General features: G+C 34.8%; 1 long non-coding RNA gene across 1 annotated transcript; it reads left to right on the top strand.

The window, feature by feature from the left end:
• The first annotated feature begins 492 nt into the window (after positions 1-492).
• Positions 493-20,710, top strand: LOC147386475 (uncharacterized). The gene is made up of 9 exons (XR_015172028.1): positions 493-760; positions 2,390-2,466; positions 2,571-4,591; positions 5,282-5,327; positions 5,405-6,160; positions 6,265-6,530; positions 7,349-7,600; positions 8,337-8,436; positions 20,544-20,710. It is a non-coding gene; the product is annotated as an uncharacterized LOC147386475 (long non-coding RNA).
• The last annotated feature ends 537 nt before the right edge of the window (positions 20,711-21,247 follow it).

Raw genomic sequence — 21,247 nt, forward strand, 5'->3', positions numbered from 1 at the left:
CTAAGTAAATTTTGTTTGCTTTGAAATGTGTTGGCTGATATTAAAACTTAGTTCATTTACATTGTAGAATTGTTCAGTTTTGTGTCAATGGTTCATTTCTCAAAGTATGAAATTTGTAGGCCTAGTTGTAAATGAATTTGTAATTTTGTGCAATTTCTTTCAAACACCCATAAATGAATTTGCTTGGTTACATGTGTGCCATGTTCCACAAGGAGCCATCATGTGTCAAAAATGGATGGGATGCCTATGCCAATGGAGTATAATGCATGTGGGTCTTATGGAGATAATTATCTTACCAGTGTCCATGATTTCCTTGGTGGTGATATTGGCTCAAACTATGTTCAAGGAAACTCACCAACCAACTCGGGTCTTGAGACTATCAGCACTAACCGTGAAACATAGAAAGTTTGTTATTGTTGTTGTTGTTGTTGGCGGGGGGGGGGGGGGGGGGGGGGTTGGGGGTGTGTGTGTGTCTATTGTTGAGTTCTTTTTTGTGCAAATTATCAATTCTTCTCTGTATCATAGAAAGATTGTTATTGCTGTTGCTGTTGTGGTGTGTGTGTGTGTGATAAACCTTAACAGTCCAGATCTAGTCCTGTTTGTTGGAGAAGCATTCTTTATGGAAAATAATGGTTAATGACTTTCACAATGTTTCATTGCAGGTCTTGCTCATTTGCTTTACCTTATGTACTCTTAGTTATACATCAAGCAATGCTTTGGTATTCTTCCTAAGGCTGAACATGACCGACCACTTCTTGAGGTAAGTACCCCTCTTTCACCTAGCTCAAGCTGGCCAACATCTTGTTTGTGTTGCTGATGAGCCACTCTGTTCCACTTTTTTTACTACTAGTTTTATAATCATCAACATAGCATATATATTCTAAATCTCCTTTTTCAGGTTAGACTTCTTTGTTGTTTTAAGACTGTCAAATATGGTCTTTTGCACATAGTGTATGCCAATCCACAAGCAGAAAATCCAAATTCCATCCGCTCCTAACATAAATTTTGGAGGTGTATTTAATGCACCTTAACGTGTACCGGGCACAAATTAACAGCACCCTAATAACAATATATTCTTAAATTGTTAGTACACACAAACACTTTCAGTAGTTTAGTATATCATAAATCTATTAAGGAGGTGCATGTTCTGAAATACACAATACCTTCAGAATAACCGACTCATATGCAGGATCAAAACCAGTAATGTTGCCTTCTTGGCAAAGCTATCTCTACTACAAGACAAACCTGTAAAGAAGAGCACACAAATCTGATTGTAGTTCACTCATAAGAAGACCAATACATTGAACAAGATTGATAGCAACATAGGATAGTCCATCACCCCATAACGATAAAATGAACCTTGTGTTGTTTTTTTAAACCCAAATTAAGCTGAAAGTTTGACAATAACATGCTAGCCAATAATTCTCTTGTACAATTAGAAAAATAATGTACTAATGTGTTGAGTGTCTACATGCATTCCAAACAGAAAGTTCTTGTTACATAGACAGCAACAAAGTTGGAATGAGTGGAGAGATATTTTCTTATCGTTGGCAAAACTAGTGAGTTGGATCTGTCTTGGAATATTGGTGGAAGCTTATATATCCCTAAAGCTGCAGCGTGCAGTCTGTGCACAATGGAGGATCATCAATTCCTCCAGTTCTGATAATTAATGAAGCACATGCACAACATTAAGTAGAAGTCCTTAATTTAACTTCTAACTTGTGAGAGACCCAAACCTGCATGTTAAGAACATTTAAAGGATGATTTAAATATTGCTTTCCCTCTTTTTTCAATGAATGTAGTAAGAAACAAGCCCAGGCTGAGTATAGTGCAACTATAATATTGAAAAATGTGTTATTATCAACTCTAGAATACCACCCCACAACATGCCCAAAAAAAAGAAGATAGGCCATGTAATTAAGTGAGAGAGTATAGTGCAACTATAATATCAGAAGGGGGCCACCCACTTCACACATGTCCCAATTACATATTAAACTTGGTAAGGGTTAGCTTTGTCACTAATGAAGATTCAGCCCGAGTCACTACACTACCCTTACGTTCTTAGTTCATGACATGGCCTTTAATATAAGTACAAGCAACTCAAATAGAATGGTGTTGTCCCTGCAAGTGCAACCAAACACAATCCTTAATTTCAGGCTCCGTTTGCTAGCCTAACCATAAATTTATTACTTTCACAAGTGAGATCATATCCCCATTCCCTCATTGTGAGTTTATACATACTTGGAGTGCTACTCGATTACCTAAAACTCATGATGCACTAAGTGCAAAAAACCCAAGAACTTTGAGATCTTGTACCAATTGGTGGATCTTGTACCAATTGGTTTACAAAATTGTTGTAACTGATAAGTACCCACACTATGATGAATAGGGAAATGAAGTCTGCTCATTATTGATTTTGTTCAAGGTATCCAATCTGTTGAGTTCAGATCTTTTGGTGTTCCAAAGGTGAGTGGAGTTAACCTATCATCAAAGACTGGTATTATATACATGTATAGTGAACTAGAAACAGACTGCTTGTTCTTCATTTGATACTTTGATTTTCAAATCAGGGTGCAACAGTTGAACGAATCTTGGGGAAAATTGTTCATAGCAAACACATGGTTACACCAATTGATTATTTCCTATGCCTTGGGGGTTTTGTAGGGAAGGTGTGTTTCTCTTACACATTTTTTCAATCTATATAAACATTTTGAATATTTTTGCTGTAGATGTACTCTAAAGTTTGAAGTGATAAGGGTGATATTAGTACTTAATGGTGTTTAATAAGGTATGTGGTAATTTGCAATCAATTAACTTTCATTATGAGATGCTGTAATTTTGTTGTCGGTAAAAATTCTACTTTCTTTTTGTGTTTCCATTCAAAAGTTCAATCTACGCCCAATTATTCCGGCTTAAAGTCCTCATATGTGCCGTAAGTTGGTTGTTGTGCCCTTTAAAAACTTAATTTCCATCAGCTCTCCTGCGCCCCCGCCACCTTCTAAAAAATAAACCCATTCACACCAAGTGTGAATCAGCGTAAGTTGGTCGTTGTGCCCTTTGATTTTGAGATTTTAATCAGCGAAAGTTGTCACACTAAGTGTAGCAGAAAAGATGTATATTGAATCATCTGCCCATGATTGAAACATGCCAATATCCTCTAAAGGTGATATGTAGTTTCCACCCACATTGTGTCAAGTGTCACTCCATGCTATGCTTTAGCTCCGCGTGTTAGGGACAAAGAGATGATCCTTATTATTGAACAGTCAATTTACATAAGCAGAAAAAGAGATGATCCTTCTTCAAACCTCATTCGAAGGATTTCTGTTTCGTTTTGAAATATTTTAGTTGGAATTGAGTCTGAATTTGCATGTTTGCAATCCATCTTTGAATTTCCTATCCCTTTGTAGTGAAATAAGAGAAAATGTCTTACTAGTTTGCTTAAAGTCTCTGCTGGTAATGACTACTGCATCTGTTATTTCTGATTTTCTTTTGTAATATTTTAGTTAGAATTAAGTTTGTATATGAAAATGTCTTACTAGTTTGCTTAAAGTCTCTGCTGGTATGTTTTTTTCCCCCTAATAAGATTGTTGTTTTTCTTTTTGATTATTTCCTTCAGTCCAGCTTTTTGTTTATGTTTCTTGTTAATCTTAACACTTGCTGTATTTTATCCACATTCAATGTGGATGATGCCATGGATGATATTCTGCGCCAATTCAACAGTGTTTCGGGTGGTCTAATGCGTAAGGTTACAGGTTCACCCTCATTGCCTTGTGCCCTTACTTCAATTTTTGGCAGAAATTTGTCCGGGAATGGGGATGAGATGAATAAAAGCTGCAATGACATGGAAACATCACAAAGCCACTATGACATGGAAACATCACATAGCTTGTCTGATAATGAGGAACATTACTTGGATGGAGACCATGGCATTGCAGAAGTAGTGTCCGGTGTACAAGTTAATGGATGGCATTCAAACAATGAATTGAACTCAAAAAGCTTCTCACCCCGAGTGATTAAACATGATGAACAATCCAGAGACTTGAGTTCTGAACAAAATCGAAATTCATAGGCAATATATGGAAGGATGGGATCAAATGGAGCCTCAGAACTTGTGGAGGATCCAATTGGAATGCCACCAGGGGTATCATTTGTTTATCGAACAGATTACAAATTCTTTCTCATTATACACCTTGATAACCTGCCTGTAGTCCCTTCAACAAAATTTCCATTATACTTCTAACATTGGTTAGATTTCTGATTCTAATATGGAAATCGTTCTGTCATCTTTGACCCACTAATGTGTCATGGGATTAAAAATTGTCCCTGAAGGCTGAAATGAGGTGCAATGTGTGCTGGAGAGAACTTGAAGGGAGTGCCATATCAACCACTTGTGGCCACCTCTTATGTATCTGCTCACATATTATTTTTCTTTTATGTGCAGTTATACACTAACTTATTTTTCACATAGAAATAGCGAAATTGGTTCTTGCATTTGGTTTCTTCAACATCAGGAAAAAGGCACGGAAGATGCCACTAAGATCCTCAACAATGATGCAGTTTGTCCCATTTGTGATCAAGTGCTTTCTAAAAGGTACATTTACCCCCTATTCTTAAAGCTCAAGTTGTCTGGAATGTAGCATAATTGTCGATCTTTCGTTTTTTAAATAAAAAAAAATTCTTTTGGTGGTCGATTTTGATAAATAAATGATGGGTCCTGCTAGGCATGGTTGAACTGAAAATGAATTTCAAATTGTAACTTCAATTTTGCATTTTATAGAACGATAATGTGTTAAAATTTTACTAATTACAAAAACAGTGGGTTGTATGTCATGGCCCTGTTTCTCAAAAAGACACAATGCTTCCTATTAGGTTTCCAAACCTTTACCAATTTGTTGGAATGAGTCATGCTGGAGTGACCTTAAGATTGGAACTCATATCGCACATCCTGACATAAAAATGTGTAGGAATCATAGATATTTTTTGACTCATATCTTGATGAAAAGCATCTATGATTTCTACACACTTTCAAGTCAAGACGTGTTATATGAGGTACAATCTTGAGGTCTCTTCAGCTTTATTCTGTTGGAATTTGTAATAGAAAATCTAGAAGTACAACTTAGAATGTTATCTTAGTCTGCGAATAGTTGATCCTCAGCACTACCACTACTGTCTAGGAGTGCTTCAGCTTTCATTTGCAGCACAGCCCACTTATTTTTCTTTTATATGTAACTCTTTTTAAGTTCTGATCATCACTTACCCATTATTGTTTTCCAATCATCAGCCTTATGAAACCAGTGGATATCAATCCCAACAATGAGTGGATAAATGTAAGAAAACACTCCTCCATCTACAATTCTTTCCTTCTTTCTTGCATTCTAATCTACAGCTATATTTTCTGTTGTAGATGGCCATAGCTGGAATGTCTCCCCAAATATGTATCCTTCACCTTTTCAAATCTTGGTTCACTGCTTTGAAAAGCTTCTTTAAATCCCCTTATATACGAGTAGATTCTGTAAAAGAAATTTAGTCTTTCTGTCTTCCTTGAACAAAGCTAGTGATGAAGAGTATATATCGAAGTGTGATGTTCTTCATTCTGCAGAAGGAACTAGAGATGCAATACAAGATGAATAATATAGTTTCTCAATGTCAGCATAAATGTGAAAACAATTCAAGAAAAATTTTCATACTGCACATTAGAAAATGGCCAAAAGGTGTCAAAAAAGCAAGAAAATGGCCACAATTAAAGATCACTTTATCTCTTTTTTTTTTTTGGGGGGGTCTGCATTTTATTTTATTCGTTAAAGGGCAGGGCAATAGCTTCTTTAAAAACTTGTAGATAGTTTAGGAGTATCTGAAAATATGTGGAAAAAGAAATAGAGGTTGTGCTGGAGTGACCTCAAGATTTTACCTCACATAGCTCAACGTATGGATCTGATGTATTCCGACTTCAAAAACTTAAGTGGTGTTAATGTTAATATTGTATTCAATGGTCCAAATGATGGTCATTAGACTTAGTTATATGGTCATGGAGTTCTTTCCCCATCATTTTAATTACTTTGTTTTTGCAGGGACTGAACAACTATGGGAGTGACATGGTTGTTTCATGCCCAATTACTACCTCTACTTTTTTCTTTGACAAGTAATTACTTGGGAAATAAAGGTAACTCAATTGAAATTCCTTTCTAAACTAAAATATGTTTAGTTTGAAGTGATCTGAAGATGCAAGTTTGTTTTTAATGATATGAGTTTCTTTTGAAATTGCAGATAAGAAGAATGTAAACGTAATTATCATAATTACAGTTGTTATTGGACTAGTAGTTATCGTCAGTGTTGGAGTCTACACATACTTATATTGTAAGAGGGGGACTAAATAGAGAAGCAATAAAACAAGTGAAGAATTTGCAGATTCAAATATGCTAGGAGACAACCCAGATTTGCAAATTTTCAATTTTGAGATGATATCAATTGCAACAAGCAACTTTGATGATGGGAATAAGCTTGGGCAAGGTGGTTTTGGGCCAGTTTTCAAGGTATTAGTTGTTTTACTTGATTTCATTATCTTCTTAATTTTACTCCCTTAAAAGTCGGCAAATTAGAATTTCCTACTTATAAATGAAAATTAGCCTTAATAACACCCAACTTGAACTGACAAAACTAATTTAGTGAAGGGGTTTATTGTAAAAACTGGTTATTTTAAACAGATTGATGTTTGTTTCTAGGGACTATTACCAAATGGACAAGAAATAGCTATAGAAAGACCTTCTAAGAGATCTAGACAAGGTGTGGAGGAGTTCAAGAATGAGGTTGCAATGATTTCAAAACTTCTACATAGGAATCTTGTTAGGCTTTTGGGCTGTTGCATTGAAGGGGATGAAAAGATGCTGATATAAAAGTTTGTATTATATAGGTTATTTTGATTTGAGTCGTGTTGGTGACACAAACGAAGACACGAAGGTGACAAAATGATGTGGTGTCATGCACATTACCGTTGATGCTTTTCCGCGAGTTATGAGTAAAAAGCATCTACGATTATGTGTGTGCCACCACATCATTTTTGTCACCTTTGTGTTATTCCAACATTTTCCTTTTGATTTATCTAACTCATTAATTATGTGAATTTTGAAATGCCTCTCCATATCATGCGAATGTTCTAGAGTAGTTCAAGGATGATTTCAGATGTGCATTACGAAGATTACTAATTTAGGAAATTAGTCCAAAGTTATTGATTTTTTTATTTTGAATGAAATGTTTTGGGGGATACCATTTTGGTTTTTGTCTTGACCGAAACATTACCCTGGAATGAGATTTTATACCTTGACCATATGCACCCTGTGGTTCTGAACATCAGGTTCTTGCAACATTGGCTGCAAATGCAAACCAGCCACACACTGATCAATGAAAGTAGTTAACCGTTTCTAATAACTGCTGCTGATGCGTGGTGCCACATGGATATTTGTAAGGATGATATTGTTGCTTGACCCTCTAATCTTGGCTGGATGATGGGCCCTTGGCTAGTTTATGCTTCTCTATTGAATGGGGCTTCCATGGCTCTGTATAATGGATCTCCAATTGGTTCTGGATTTTTGCGAAGTTTGTACAGGTATTAACTTCTTTTTATATTTTTGACAAACTCATTCACTGCCATAAGGGTCTCTCTACCCCCTTAATAGGTCTTTCCATACTTTGTTTTCATGTTTTCTTGAGAATTTCTGAAGAATGTTAGTACATTTCTTCAATACTTGACAAAAATGTTTTACCAAACAAAATCACAAACAAAATCAGACACAAAGAAAGTTATTATTGAATTATATCATCATCACCATACTTAAGTATTATTAATATTTTTTTTCTTGATGATAAATCAGTCTTAACAGGTTTTGGAGATCTTATTGACAGACAAGTCTCCTGGACCATGTTAATCATATTGAAATAGGTGATTAGGGGATATAATCATAAACCAGGTTTTGGTTTATGCAATTGCTACTTATATATAATACCCACTCATTTGAGTACATTTGCTAATATTGACTAAAAGCTCGAGCAGCAAAAATTGGGAGCACATATCTGTACCAGGTTTACTTTTTTCCTCCATTATTGGATATCCATCCCTTTTTTCCTACAAGTATGAATGAGTTCTCAATTAATTTATGTGATAGCATTAACTACTCAGGTTCTTGCATTAGCTGTTGTAGTCAGTGTAGTTACCCCCTGCCACACACACACACACACACACACAATCACTAGGTGGATTGTTCTATTAGTTACAAGTTCTTGTATTGGTCATAATCGAAACTGATTATAACTATCTTTGGATCCCCATATCCATTTCTTAACAGGGCATTTCTTGTTTACTGATTGTTTGGATGTTTGTTCTGATCCACCTAAAGATGATTTGAGAAGGAAATAATGGGTGAATGGAGCAAGATATTGCAGCAGGTATGTAGTTTCCACAATGAAATTGAATAATTTTAGTCAGGAATGTATATTTAGCTCTTTTTGGTATGTAGTATTGAATGTTGGGAACACATTTTATTTGGAATTCTCACTCATTTTATTTGGAATTTTCTAATTTTCAGGTTAATTGTTTATGAGTACATACAAATTGTAATTTATTTATTTTTTTTTCAGGGAATTTTTTTTTTTTAATTATTTTTATTACCGGCGGTTCCTAAACCGCCTCTAATACATACTTTACAAGCGATTTCCAAGAAATGCCGTTAATATCCAATATTAGCGGCAGTTTTGTTAAGCGCCTCTAATACATTATTTAACGGCGGTTCCAGAAAATGCCGTTACTATAGTATATTACCGGCAGTTATTTAAGCGCCTCTAATACATTATTTCAGTGGCGGTTCATAGAAAGCGCCGTTTATACTATGTATTTCCGACGGTGTATAAACCGCCAGTAATAGAAAAATACGCGTGTACAAAAAGTTTTATCGGTATTTCATAACCGCTGGTAATTTGATCCTAAAACCGCTGGAAAAAACGTGTTATTTCTGGCGGTTCGATAACCGCCGCGTAAAACGCCGCAATATCTTTCCCCGACGCCACAATTGCAAGCTAAACGATAACCGTCGTTGATGCATAATACCGACGCTTTGTTAGCATATGGCGGCGATTTCGAAACGCCGGTGAAGACCGTTTATTTTGTAGTGAAAGTGGTGTACCTTATAAGTAATAGTCAACATAGTTAGTTGTATTTGTGTCACACCTTTAAAGCTTTGATCTAGTGCTTTGAGGTAGTGCGAAGTACCACCCACGCACGTGCGACGTGCGACGTGTAAAAGGGCGATTGAGCGTTTAGGACGCACTGGGCACTTTGAGGTGCAATACATCATTGCGAGGAGCTGGAGAGCCTTAAATTTTCAAGATACGAAACTATCCAACAGTTGTGATTGATCTGTCACGTGTGATGGATCGAGTGCGATTAGCACCGCACGATCAAGTTAGTATTTGATCAGAAATCGATCGGATATGATGGATCGAAAGAATACCGGATCGAAAATGATCCGATGTATTGGATCAAGGCAGTACCCGATCAAAACAATCAGGTACGATGGATCGATATAATACCTGATCAGAAATGATTAGGTGTGTTGGATCAAGGTAGTACCCGATCAAAATCGAACAGGTGTGTTGATTCATGTTTGGTATTCGACCAGGGACGATCAGACGCGATAAGAGCCACTAGATCAAACAGATTCAACTAAAAAGTGTTAGTTAAAAGGCATGAGACACATACCATCGATAGGATGCAATCTGGATCATTAGATCTCAGATCAGACACAATCTAACGACTATTAAACCAAGAAACATTAAATTATGACTCTTGGTTAACAAACACAAAAATAGTTATAAAAAGCCAATCAGAATTCAAATTTCTTCACTAAAAATTTATGTATTCTCCTCTCTCTAAGCTTAAGATCTAGGCATCATCAGTTTCTTATTTTTTCGAGTGTTCTAAACTAAATCAGATTGTACATAATCTGATTTAGTAAATTGTGTATAAGGCTTCTCTATATCCTAAAGGCATTTGTTCATTGATCCCTTGTGTACTTTGATTCAACCAGTAGGGGAGAATATTTGTCTAAAAGTGATCGAATCTTTTCGAGCCTAGGAGTTATGTTTTTCCTTCATCGAATTAATCCCGTTAATTTCCAATAGTTTTAGACAATATTCTTTTTATTCGATGGAGGCTTCGACATTTCATTCTCTCTAAATGATGAATCAAGACATATCTCATCTTGACCGATTCGATGGACAACACTTTACTAGATGGCAACAGAAAGTGTTGTTCTTCCTAATTACACTAAACATAGCATACATTCTAGAAGATGATCTAGAACTCATTCCTGATGCTACTCTAGAAGATAGTACGGAATTGAAAAAAAGGTGTAAGAAACAAAATACAGATGATTTTTTATGCAAAAACTATATTCTTAATGCTTTCTCCAATTCGATTTACGATATCTACTATACAGTCAACTCAACCAAAGAATTCTGGAAAGTTTTGGAAAACAAATACAAAATAGAAGAGGCAAGTAATCAAAAATTTCTTATTAGTAATTATTTTGAGTTTAAGATGTCCAACGACAAACCGGTTCTGTCACAAGTACATAAACTTCAGTTAATTGTTAGAGATCTTTAGATTGCCAAAATCGATCGTTTAGAAGATTTTCAAGTGGAAGCTATTATTTCAAAGTTTCCTCAATCCTGGAAAAGTTATAAGAAGAAGATGAAGCATGAGGAGAAGTATACTTTAGAATCTCTACAACGTCACTTTCGTATAGAAGAAGATGTTCGTAATAGAAAACATAAAGATAAAGAAATAGAGAAAACCAAAGTAAACTTGATTGAGGGTGATAAGCCCAAGAAAATTGATTTTAGGTTAAAACCTAATAAAACTTCCTATTTCAAGAAGAAATCTGATAAAAATAAGAAGAAAAATAGCAGGTGTTTTTATTGTAATAAGCCTGGTCATTATGCACGAGAATGCCGACATTGAAAAAAAGAATTCAAGAAAGAAGCAAATACAATAGTGACAGAGGAACCAATGGTTGCAACAGTTTCCCATACTCATTCACTAGCAAATGTTGTGTCAAACAACAGTGTTGGTAGGTTGACACTGGAACAACAGATCACTTCTATAATGATACAATTCTCTACACAAGATATGAACCTTGTGGTGAAGGTACAAAAGTGAAAATGACAAACGGTTCTCTTTCCAACATTCTCAGAGTTGGGACTGTAGGTCTTAGATTCACTTCTGGAAAAACTGTACTTCTTTTCAATGTTTTCCATGTTCTAGATCTCTCTAAGAATCTTATGTTAGGAAACCTACTTAATAAATCAGGTTTCAAGCTTGTATATGAATCGGATCGACTTACCTTGTCTAAGAACAATGAATTTATAGGACATGGTTATTCTTGTAAAGGCATGATACCCCGAAATTTAGATAATGAAATTTTTTCTGTTTTGTATATTGTTGATTCATTATATTTGTGGCATGGTAGATTAGGACACGTTAATTATGATTCAATTAAATGTAGGATTAATCTAGGGCTTATTCCCAAGTGTAACTTAGAGAATATTTCTAAATGCCAAACCTGTGTTCAATCTAAGATAATTAGAAAATTCTTTAAATTTGTTGAAAGAACTTCTTCTATCTTAGAACTTATTCATAGTGATGTATGCGACCTTAATAGTTAAACATGTGGAGGCAATAAATATTTTGTTACCTTCATTGATGAACACTCAAGGTACGCTTAAATTTATTTAATGAAAACTAAAGATGAAGTATTTGAGAAATTTCAAATCTTTAAGGCAGAAGTTGAAAATCAACTTAACCATAAAATTAAGATTCTACGTTCTGATAGGGGTGGTGAATACTATCCAAATAAGTTCATTAAGTTTTGTGAAACTCATGGCATTATCCATCAATTTACGACTCCTTACACGCCACAACAAAATGGAGTTGCAGAAAGAAAAAACAGAACCTTAGTTGAAATGGTAACTGCTATGATTTTTAGTTCAAGTTTATCTTATTCGTTAGTGGGTGAAGCAATTCTTTCTGTATGTTATATTTTGAATAGAGTTCCAACAAAGAAAAATAATGTTACTCTTTATGAATTCTGGTTCAAAAGGAAACCTAATCTTAATCGTTTCAAAGTGTGGGGGTGTCTTGCTTATGTAAGAAAACCTAGCCCTAAGAGACCAAAGTTAGGAGTAAGAACTTACAAATGTGTGTTTATTGGTTATTCTCAGAATAGCCTAACTTATCAATTTTTAGATCTGGAAACTGGTAATATCATTGAATCTGTAGATGTAGAATTTTTTGAGAATTTGACTAAGTCAAATCCCCATGATCCAATTTCTGAAAATTTTATTCCTAAACAGATTCATCAACCTGTTCAAGATAACACTAGTGGTGACCCAGGTTATGATCAATAAGATCCTGAACCTAGGAGAAGTAAGAGAGCTAGAGTTGAACGTACATTTGGACCTAACTTTTTGATTTATCTTATTGAAGGACATAAATATGAAGTCAAGAATGTTACTAAGTTCATATTAAATGTAGAAAGAGATGAACCCTCTAAATTTTCTGAGGTTATAAATTCTAGAGATTCATTATTTTGGAAAGAAGCTATTAATGATGAGATGAATTCGATTATTTCTAATCAAATTTGGATTCTCTATGATTTACCCCCAGGTGTGAAACCTATAGGGTGTAAATGGATTTTTAAGAAGAAATTGAATGCAGATGGATCAATAAATAAGTTTAAAGCTAGATTAGTTGCTAAGGGTTTTAAAGAGAGACACGGGATAGACAATTTTGATATATATGCTCTAGTAACTCGGATATCTTCTATTCAACTACTTATTTTTCTCGCTTCCATTCATAAAATGGTTGTCCATCAAATAGATGTAAAAACAACTTTTCTAAATAGTAATTTTGAAGAAAAAATTTAAATGGAGCAACTGGAAGATTTTGTCAAACCTGGTCAATAAAAGAAAGTTCACAAACTAATTAAATCTCTTTATAGTTTAAAGCAAGCTCATTTTCAATGGCATGAGAAATTTGATAAAATAGTCTTATCTCATGGTTTCAAAATAAATGATGCTGACAAATGCATTTATTGTCAATTTGATAATAATGTTGGTGTCATTATTTGTCTCTATGTTGATGACATATTGATCTTTGGAACTAACGTTGAGTGTGTAGAAGAAATCAAAAGGTTTCTATCTATAAATTTTGATATGAAAGATTTAGGGGAGGTTGACGTAATGCTAGGAATTAAAATCCTAAGGAAAGACAATGCAATGATTTTGTCACAATCTCATTATATTGAGACAATTTTGGAGAAATATGATCATTTTGATCATAAACCAGCCCCTAGCTATGGATCCTAGTATCAAGTTAATGAAGAACACTGGTCGTGTTAAAGCTCAATTAGAATATGCCAATGTCATTGGGAGTCCTATGTATGCTATGCATTGCACAAGACCTGACATTGTACACGTAGTAGGTGTGTTATGTCGTTTTACTAGTAATCCAAGTACCGAGCATTGGAATGCTGTATCTAGAGTTTTAAGGTACTTGAATTACTAGTAAAACGACATAACACACCTACTACGGACTACATTATTAAGGATATCCAAATGTATTTGAAGGGTATAGTGATGCAAGTTGGAATAATGTAGAGCCAAATTCAAAGTCAACAACTAGCTGGATCTTTACGTTAGGTGGAGTTACTATTTCTTGGGCATTTAAGAAACAGACTTGTATTTCGGACTCTATCATGATATCAGAAATGATAGCATTGGCAGATTCGTGTAAAGAGGCAGAGTGACATAGAAATCTATTAATGGATATACCATTATGGAAGAAGCCTACTTCAGCTATAATGATTAATTGTGAAAGCCAGGCAACATTGTATAAAGTTAAAAGTAAAACGTACAATAGAAAATCAAGGCACATAAGCTTTAGACACAATTTTCTGAGACAATTACTCAAAAGTGGAATAATTACAGTCTACTATGTGGAAACTAATAGGAATTTAACGAATCCTTTAACTAAAGGACTTCTAAGAGATATGATATCTAAAAGTTCTAAAGGAATGGGGCTAAGGTCTATAAAATAAATTAATCAATTTTGATGAAAACCCAACATTTGTCTTGAAATAGATAAACAAGGTTCAATGGGTACAAACAAGTCAAATAAGTGGTTTAGCAGGACACTAGTACTAATTTACCCCATTTTCTAAATCTAGTGCTAGTTTCTATAAGATAAATGATTGATTCAAATCCTTAATAAGTTCTAAAATTTTAAGTAGTGACTCGCAGAATCACTTCAAGTGAACTTACCTATATGAGTGAGGAAATCAGGCCGTTTCCTATGAAAACTGGACCGATTCTAAAAACACTCATGAAAATAGGATATAACGCATGGCCATTAATGTGCAAAGCAAATAGAACACTCAACCTCTTCAAGAAAAGTATGTGTGAAGAATACGGCTCGTCTCTAAGGGTCTTTAGTTCAAGATACGTTCACTACAGCACCTTGACAAAGCTTTGATTATTTACACTAAGTGAAAGTTCAAATTCAAAAGATACCTCTCATCTATGTACTAGTCACTACGATGATGTTAATTTATTTTTGTAAACTGATGTAATCATTTAATTATTCTTTAGTTGTAAGAACTACAGAAACTTGATCCCTATTTGGGTACGTATGCAGCCACTTAAGTGATGTAGTTTTTTTAATATTATAAATATAATTTTAACTATTTATATTTTGAAATAGTGGGGGATTTCTTGAATATTTTCAAAATGAAACATGTATTTAGTAGTTTATTGGTTTGTTTTTTTCCTTAAGTTAGATTTTGAGATTTTTGTGTATATAAGGTTTAGTCCCACATTGCTCACAAGTAAGAAAGTGGTGTGTACCTTATAAGTAATAGTCAACATAGTTAATTGTATTATGTCACACCTTTAAAGCTTTGATCCAGTGCTTTGAGGTGGTGCGAAGCACCAGCCGTTCACACACACGGACACGTGCGACGTGCAAAAGGGCGATTGGGCGTTTAAGGTGCTTTGAGGCGCACTGAGCACTTCGCACGTACACATCGTCTCGAGGAACTGGGGAGCCTTAAATTTTTTGGGATAGAAAACTATCCAATGGTTGTGGTTGATCCGTTACGTGTAATGGATCGGGTGTGATCAGCACCGCTTGATCAAGTTAGTATCCAATCGAGAACCGATCAGATACGATGGATCAAAATAATACCGGATCGAGAATGATCTGATGTGTTGGATCAAGGTAGTACCCGATCAAAATGATCAGGTACGATGGATTGATATAGTACCTGATCAGAAATGATAAAGTGTGTTGGATCAAGTTAGTACCCGATCATAATCGATTAGGTATGTTGATTCATGTTTAGTATCCGATTAGAGATGATCGGATCCGTTAGATCAAATGGCAACTGATCGCGTCATCGCAAGGAGTTGGGGAGCCATAAAGTTTTTGGAATACGAAACTATCCAACTGTTGTGGTTGATCCGTCACATGTGATGGATCAGGTGCGATCAGCACCACACGATGAAGTTAGAATCCAATCGGGAATCGATCGCATATGACGGATCGAAATAATATCGGATTGAGAACGATTCGATGCATTGGATCAAGGTAGTACCCGATCAGAACGATCAGGTACGATGGATCGATATAATAACTGATCAGAAATGACCAGGTGCGTTGGTTCAAGGTAGTACCCAATCATAATCGATCAGGTGTGTTGATTCATATTTGGTATCCAATTAGGGACAATCGGATCCGTTAGATCAAATGGCAACTGATCGGACGCGATCAAAGCCACTAGATAAAACAGACTCAACTAAAAGGTGTTAATTAAAAGGCATGAGACACATACCTTCGATAGGGTGCAATCTGGATCATTAGATCTCAGATCAGACACAATCTAATGATTATTAAACCAAGAGACATTAAATCATGACTCTTGGTCAACAGGCACAAAAATGGCTATAAAAAGTCAACTATAATTTAGATTTCTTCACTAAAAATTTATGTATTCTCCTCTCTCTAAGCTTAAGATCTAGGCATCATCAGTTTCTTATTTTTCAGAGTGTTCTAGACTAAATCAAATCGTACATAATCTGATTTAGTAAATTGGGTGTAAGGCTTCTTTGTATCCTCAAGGCATTTGTTCATTGATCCCTTGTGTACTTTGGTTCAACCAGCAGGGGAGAATATTTGTCTAAAAGAGTTCGAATCTTTTTCGAGCCTAGGAGTTATTTTCTTCCTTCATCGAATTAATGCCGTTAATTTCCAATAGTGACATGGTTTTGTTGTTTCTCTCGGAAATAACAATGATAAATCTTAAAATATGGGTTTGTTTATTAATATTAGAAAAATCTTCATTTAAATACAGTGAAGCATTTGTTAGGAAATTCACATTAAAGCCTACAAGATTTATCTATTTCTTTGATTCTAATATGTTATAGGGTTGAAATGGACAATGAAGCATGCAAGACTACAACAATGACATCACCATTGAAGTTATGTTGTTTTCTAACTTGTAGTTGAGGTAGAGGTTGAGTAGGTTGAACCGTTAAATAACTAAAAATAGAAGTCATACAATCTGCATTTTAACATAGTTTTATCAACACATTGTAAATTACATTCATTTCTTAAACATGGCTTTTATATTTTCCCTTAAAAGTTATTACTGTCACAATTCACTTATTCATTTTCCTACTTCACCCAAAGATAGATGTTTCAGTGTATTTTCTAAGAACAAATACATTAGATACATGGGTAGGATAGTATTGCTAATTCTCATATAGACAGAGGATCACTTGATTCTTAATTTAACATTCAGTGCCCTTAGTTAACTTGTTTAGATTACTTGACAACCCTCCTGTTTTATTATATGTATGACTTTCAATTTGTACTCCCACTTGGCCCATGTGGATGTCATGTAGGATGATCAAACCACCCAATCACTACAAAATTATTAGTTTTTAGCGACACTATCATTGTGGCGGCCAAAAAATTCCTGTCGCGATAGAACTCGTCTTATACTTATCACTGCTGCTCCCCATCTACCAAATCACTTCTCCATACAACTATTCACGAAATTCTTCGCGCGAATTTACCAAATCGAAACATCTCTCTCTCTCTGCTCTCTCTGTATCTTCTCTTCTCCTTTGCTAATGGCGGAAATTTGATAGAGGAGGTATCATCTCTCTCTCTCTCTCTGTATCTTCTCATTCAACTTAATCAAATGGTTTAAACAAAATGACCGAAATTATCTCACTCTCTCTGCTCTCTGTATCTTCTCCTCTCCTTTCCAGCTACGATTCTAGGGTTTTCGGAATTAATGGCAGAAATCTGCTCTTTCTAACATGTATCTTCTTCTTCGTCTCTTTCTTTATGCATCTTCTCTTTCGATTTAATCAAATGGTTAAGACTTCAGATTGATTTGAGATCATATGACGATTTCCACTTTGGTTTGATTGGAGATCAAATCAATCTCAATTATTCCATTTTATAGATTGATTTAAAGATCAAAATGCTTAAATCAATTTTAGATTTGAGATCAAGTTCAGAGTTGTTCACTTTCTTGTAGTTATTCCACTTTGGTGAGTTTATGAAACATTTCTTTCACTATTGAATCCTTTTAAGTTCAGTTTCACATTATTTATGAAACATTTCTTCATGTAGAATGGTTGTTGGTTGCTGTAGTTTATCTTCAACCCCAAAAGCCAGATCGTTGTGTTAAGGTCTAGACCATTAGATGGTTCTCACGTGTCATGTGTTGTCTATCTCAAGAATCGTCTAACATTCTAGATCTTGAGTGACATGGTCAGCCACAATAGCAACATAATTCTCCAACTATAGTTATATACTTAGTCAATCTTCATATCTTTTCTTATGATCTGTTCTATTATATGTTGATGGATGTATTTTCACACCATTCAACTACAACTTGGATCACTAATGTCTCAAGGATAGCCCAACAACGGAATAAATTAAATTCCCCATTGTAGTCATCCGAAAAAAGATTCTTTAACTACAGAAAAAGAAACCGAAAAACTTTTCGTATTGATCTAATTAACTTCTAGACTATAGGAATTATGTGGAGATACATTGACAAAGGTCCTTTTTAGTGTCTCTTTCTCTTTATAGTATACTCTATATGAAATATTCTTGTATTATGTCCTACTTTAACACTCCAACGTTAATCTCTAATCTAGATTGTCAATTTAAAATAGAACACTGCTATTGAATGTAAGTTCTGTTCTTAGCATGTTTTGTGTCACTTGATTTGAATTGAAGACTTGTTCTTTATGTGAGAATGCAAGAAATAAATTTGATTTACAATTATATTATTGTTTTGGACATTATTATAAAAAATGGCTGACCCCAAATATTTGTGATAACTCTTCGATGGTGATCATGACATCATTGACAAAATGCGCGTAGCTTTAGATATGAGACAACATACAACTTGGAAGCTATGATGTTATTAAATAGCAAACATAAGTACAATCTTTCTCTATAGTTCATGTAGAAATTAAACACAAGTTTTAAGTAGACAAGAGTGGTGCATCATTGGATGTAAGGGCTCAGCCCATGGCATATTTCTGGGTCCAACTGCGAGCTGTCCATTCGTACTTGGCTTTATCGGTCTTGTACATATGTGCAATCTCAGGTACCAAGGGATCATCTGGGTTTGGGTCAGTCAGCAAACAACATATGGACAGCAAAACCTGCATTATATAACCAATGTGATATTTAAAATGAGATTGAAATGTGCATGGTAAGAGTGTAAGACTGTAAGTAGGTGTGCTTGGCTGCAATCATGTAAGATATCTGTCAAAGACCTTTAAAAATCTAATTAGCTCCATTAATTTTATTTATAACCTTTTATTATTATTTGAGGAGGACTCTAGAGTGTGCCATAGGACACAATTTGGAGAGGCCGTATCAGTTGGGTCTTAAGTCTATTCTATTCCAAATTTCCACACAAAATTCTTGTGACTTACCAATTTACTTCCTTCTTCTATTGAATTTGTTAAAGTTATTTTCACCAATTTCAATCATTAATCAATTAGTGAAAAACTTTCTACATTCAATCTGACCTGAGAGAGATGATTGTTGCCTTTTTCTTGACATCACATGACTATGGAACTCTCTATTGATAGAGCTCTGAAAGCGAGCGAGCTTGTGTCAAATTTGTACTTCAGACAAGTAACTCCACTTGCTCTTATTTACAGATTTGTTGATTGATTTACATTTTTTATGCTTCTATTTATAATAAGGAAAATCCTTGGGGGACTTTGTTTTTCACTGCGTTGATGTGATAGCCATAGATGTGTTTCCTTGATATACAAGTAATCATCGATGACCATGTACGCATCTCCACGTTAGAAATGTGATAATCACAGTAAATCTTAATGTCACCCCAACATAACTTTTACTATAACAGTACACTATAACCACAAGGTATAACAAGAGAAATTCACTGGTGGTGCCAGTGTTCTTTTGGATCATAAAAAGTCATCACTTCTTATTTGTTTGTTTGTTTGTTTCCCCTTCTATTTTTATTCTTTGTGTGGCTGCTCACTGGAAAGGTAGCTAACCCATCCTCAATAATTAAACAAATACTTAATTAAAAAGTATTTGGTGAGCTATTCCTCATGTGCTTTTTGTCTAATACTAATCGTGTTTTTTAGAGTGCCTAAGTTAGTCTTTTTTTCATTATTTCTTTACATTTTTTCCAATCAAGACCCATACATTGCTTAGAACAAAACAATGGTCAAAAAGTCCATCATCTTTAATTAGAGATTCTGGTATTGTGGTTTGTGCTTTAGAACCAAAAGTATACCATGCATATGACCCACGTATGGACTATAAGCAGGGATATACAGATGATATGGATCGAGCCTTGAGGCCCTATGGGTGCTACAGTGCAGCTGTTGTACTGACACTGTCTCGAGGTGTTCTCAAGCGCACACAAGAACTCTAGGCAACCCCCTGTAGGTCACCCCGAATTCTCAATGCATCATGTATTTCCAATCTCACCTTAACACTCTGAGAAAATACTGGATTTCTCTACCCAAAACTCATATTTTTCATTAAGCTTTGAAGGTTGAAGAATCTTAAAGACAAAGATGAGGGTATACAGAATCTTGTATTAATCAAAGTTTTGTTAATGAAGTTCTAATAGTTTACAAGTTAAATATAAGAATTTATGAACCACATGCATTTATAATGTCATCATCAATAATCAATTATTAACAGCCATTTTTAACATCTTCATCTAATCAACCCTTTAGGAACACCTTTTTATTTTTCATGAATACTTTTGAGTAGATCACTTTGTTTCTCCATTTTAGTATACATTTATGAATAAAACAGGATTCAGATTATGGTTTACAGATGGTAAAAAACAGAGGGTTGTATATCATAATTCAAAATAACTTATTTCTACACTTATTTCTCCATCTTGCAGATTCCAATTCGAATATTTGGGGATAGATGAAGATGTCGAAGCCTTGGAGAGGGCTACAATCTGTTTGAAGAAGCTGATAGAGGTATGAGCTACTTCTAGTTAATTTTTTATTTGCTAATGTTTGCAACAAGGATCATCCATCAATTACATACCAACATATGTTGTCTTCTTTATGTGTCATGAGGCATGCTAGTGAATGTACCAACTAGTTGTTGTAATCATGTATCCTCAAGAGTGGGATTGAAATAAATTTCTCTATATTGACCAATCACTCTTGCTCATTTAATACACGAGGTTTCATGACTAGTAGCAAAACTTAAATTGACTAGATTTGATTTTGATTGATGATCTCATTTTGCAAAGATGGTTGTATGTAGTCTTATCTTCTTATATGTAAGGCAGTGTACATTCAGATAACTTTCAAAGATAGGATTCCTTTATTATTAACAAATTGAGTTATCATTCATTACCCGTATGCTTATACAATTTTCATGCCTTGCAAGATCTTTAGAATAATTCCTAAGTTGTATACGCAAATGAAGTTGTTGTGGGCATGAAATGGCAGCAGGTGACTGCTGTTATGACATATGGCTGCTGTGGTATAGGTGGGAAATAGGGAAGCAATTGAAGTTGGGCTTAGGTCAATCTTGTTTCATAGATCTCACCTTCTCTTTTTCCTAAATATTATCATATGGTTTCTTCCC

Source organism: Akebia trifoliata, chromosome 14 (assembly GCF_017979445.1).
Source record: "Akebia trifoliata isolate Shusen 1 chromosome 14, ASM1797944v1, whole genome shotgun sequence".
NCBI lineage: Eukaryota > Viridiplantae > Streptophyta > Magnoliopsida > Ranunculales > Lardizabalaceae > Akebia > Akebia trifoliata.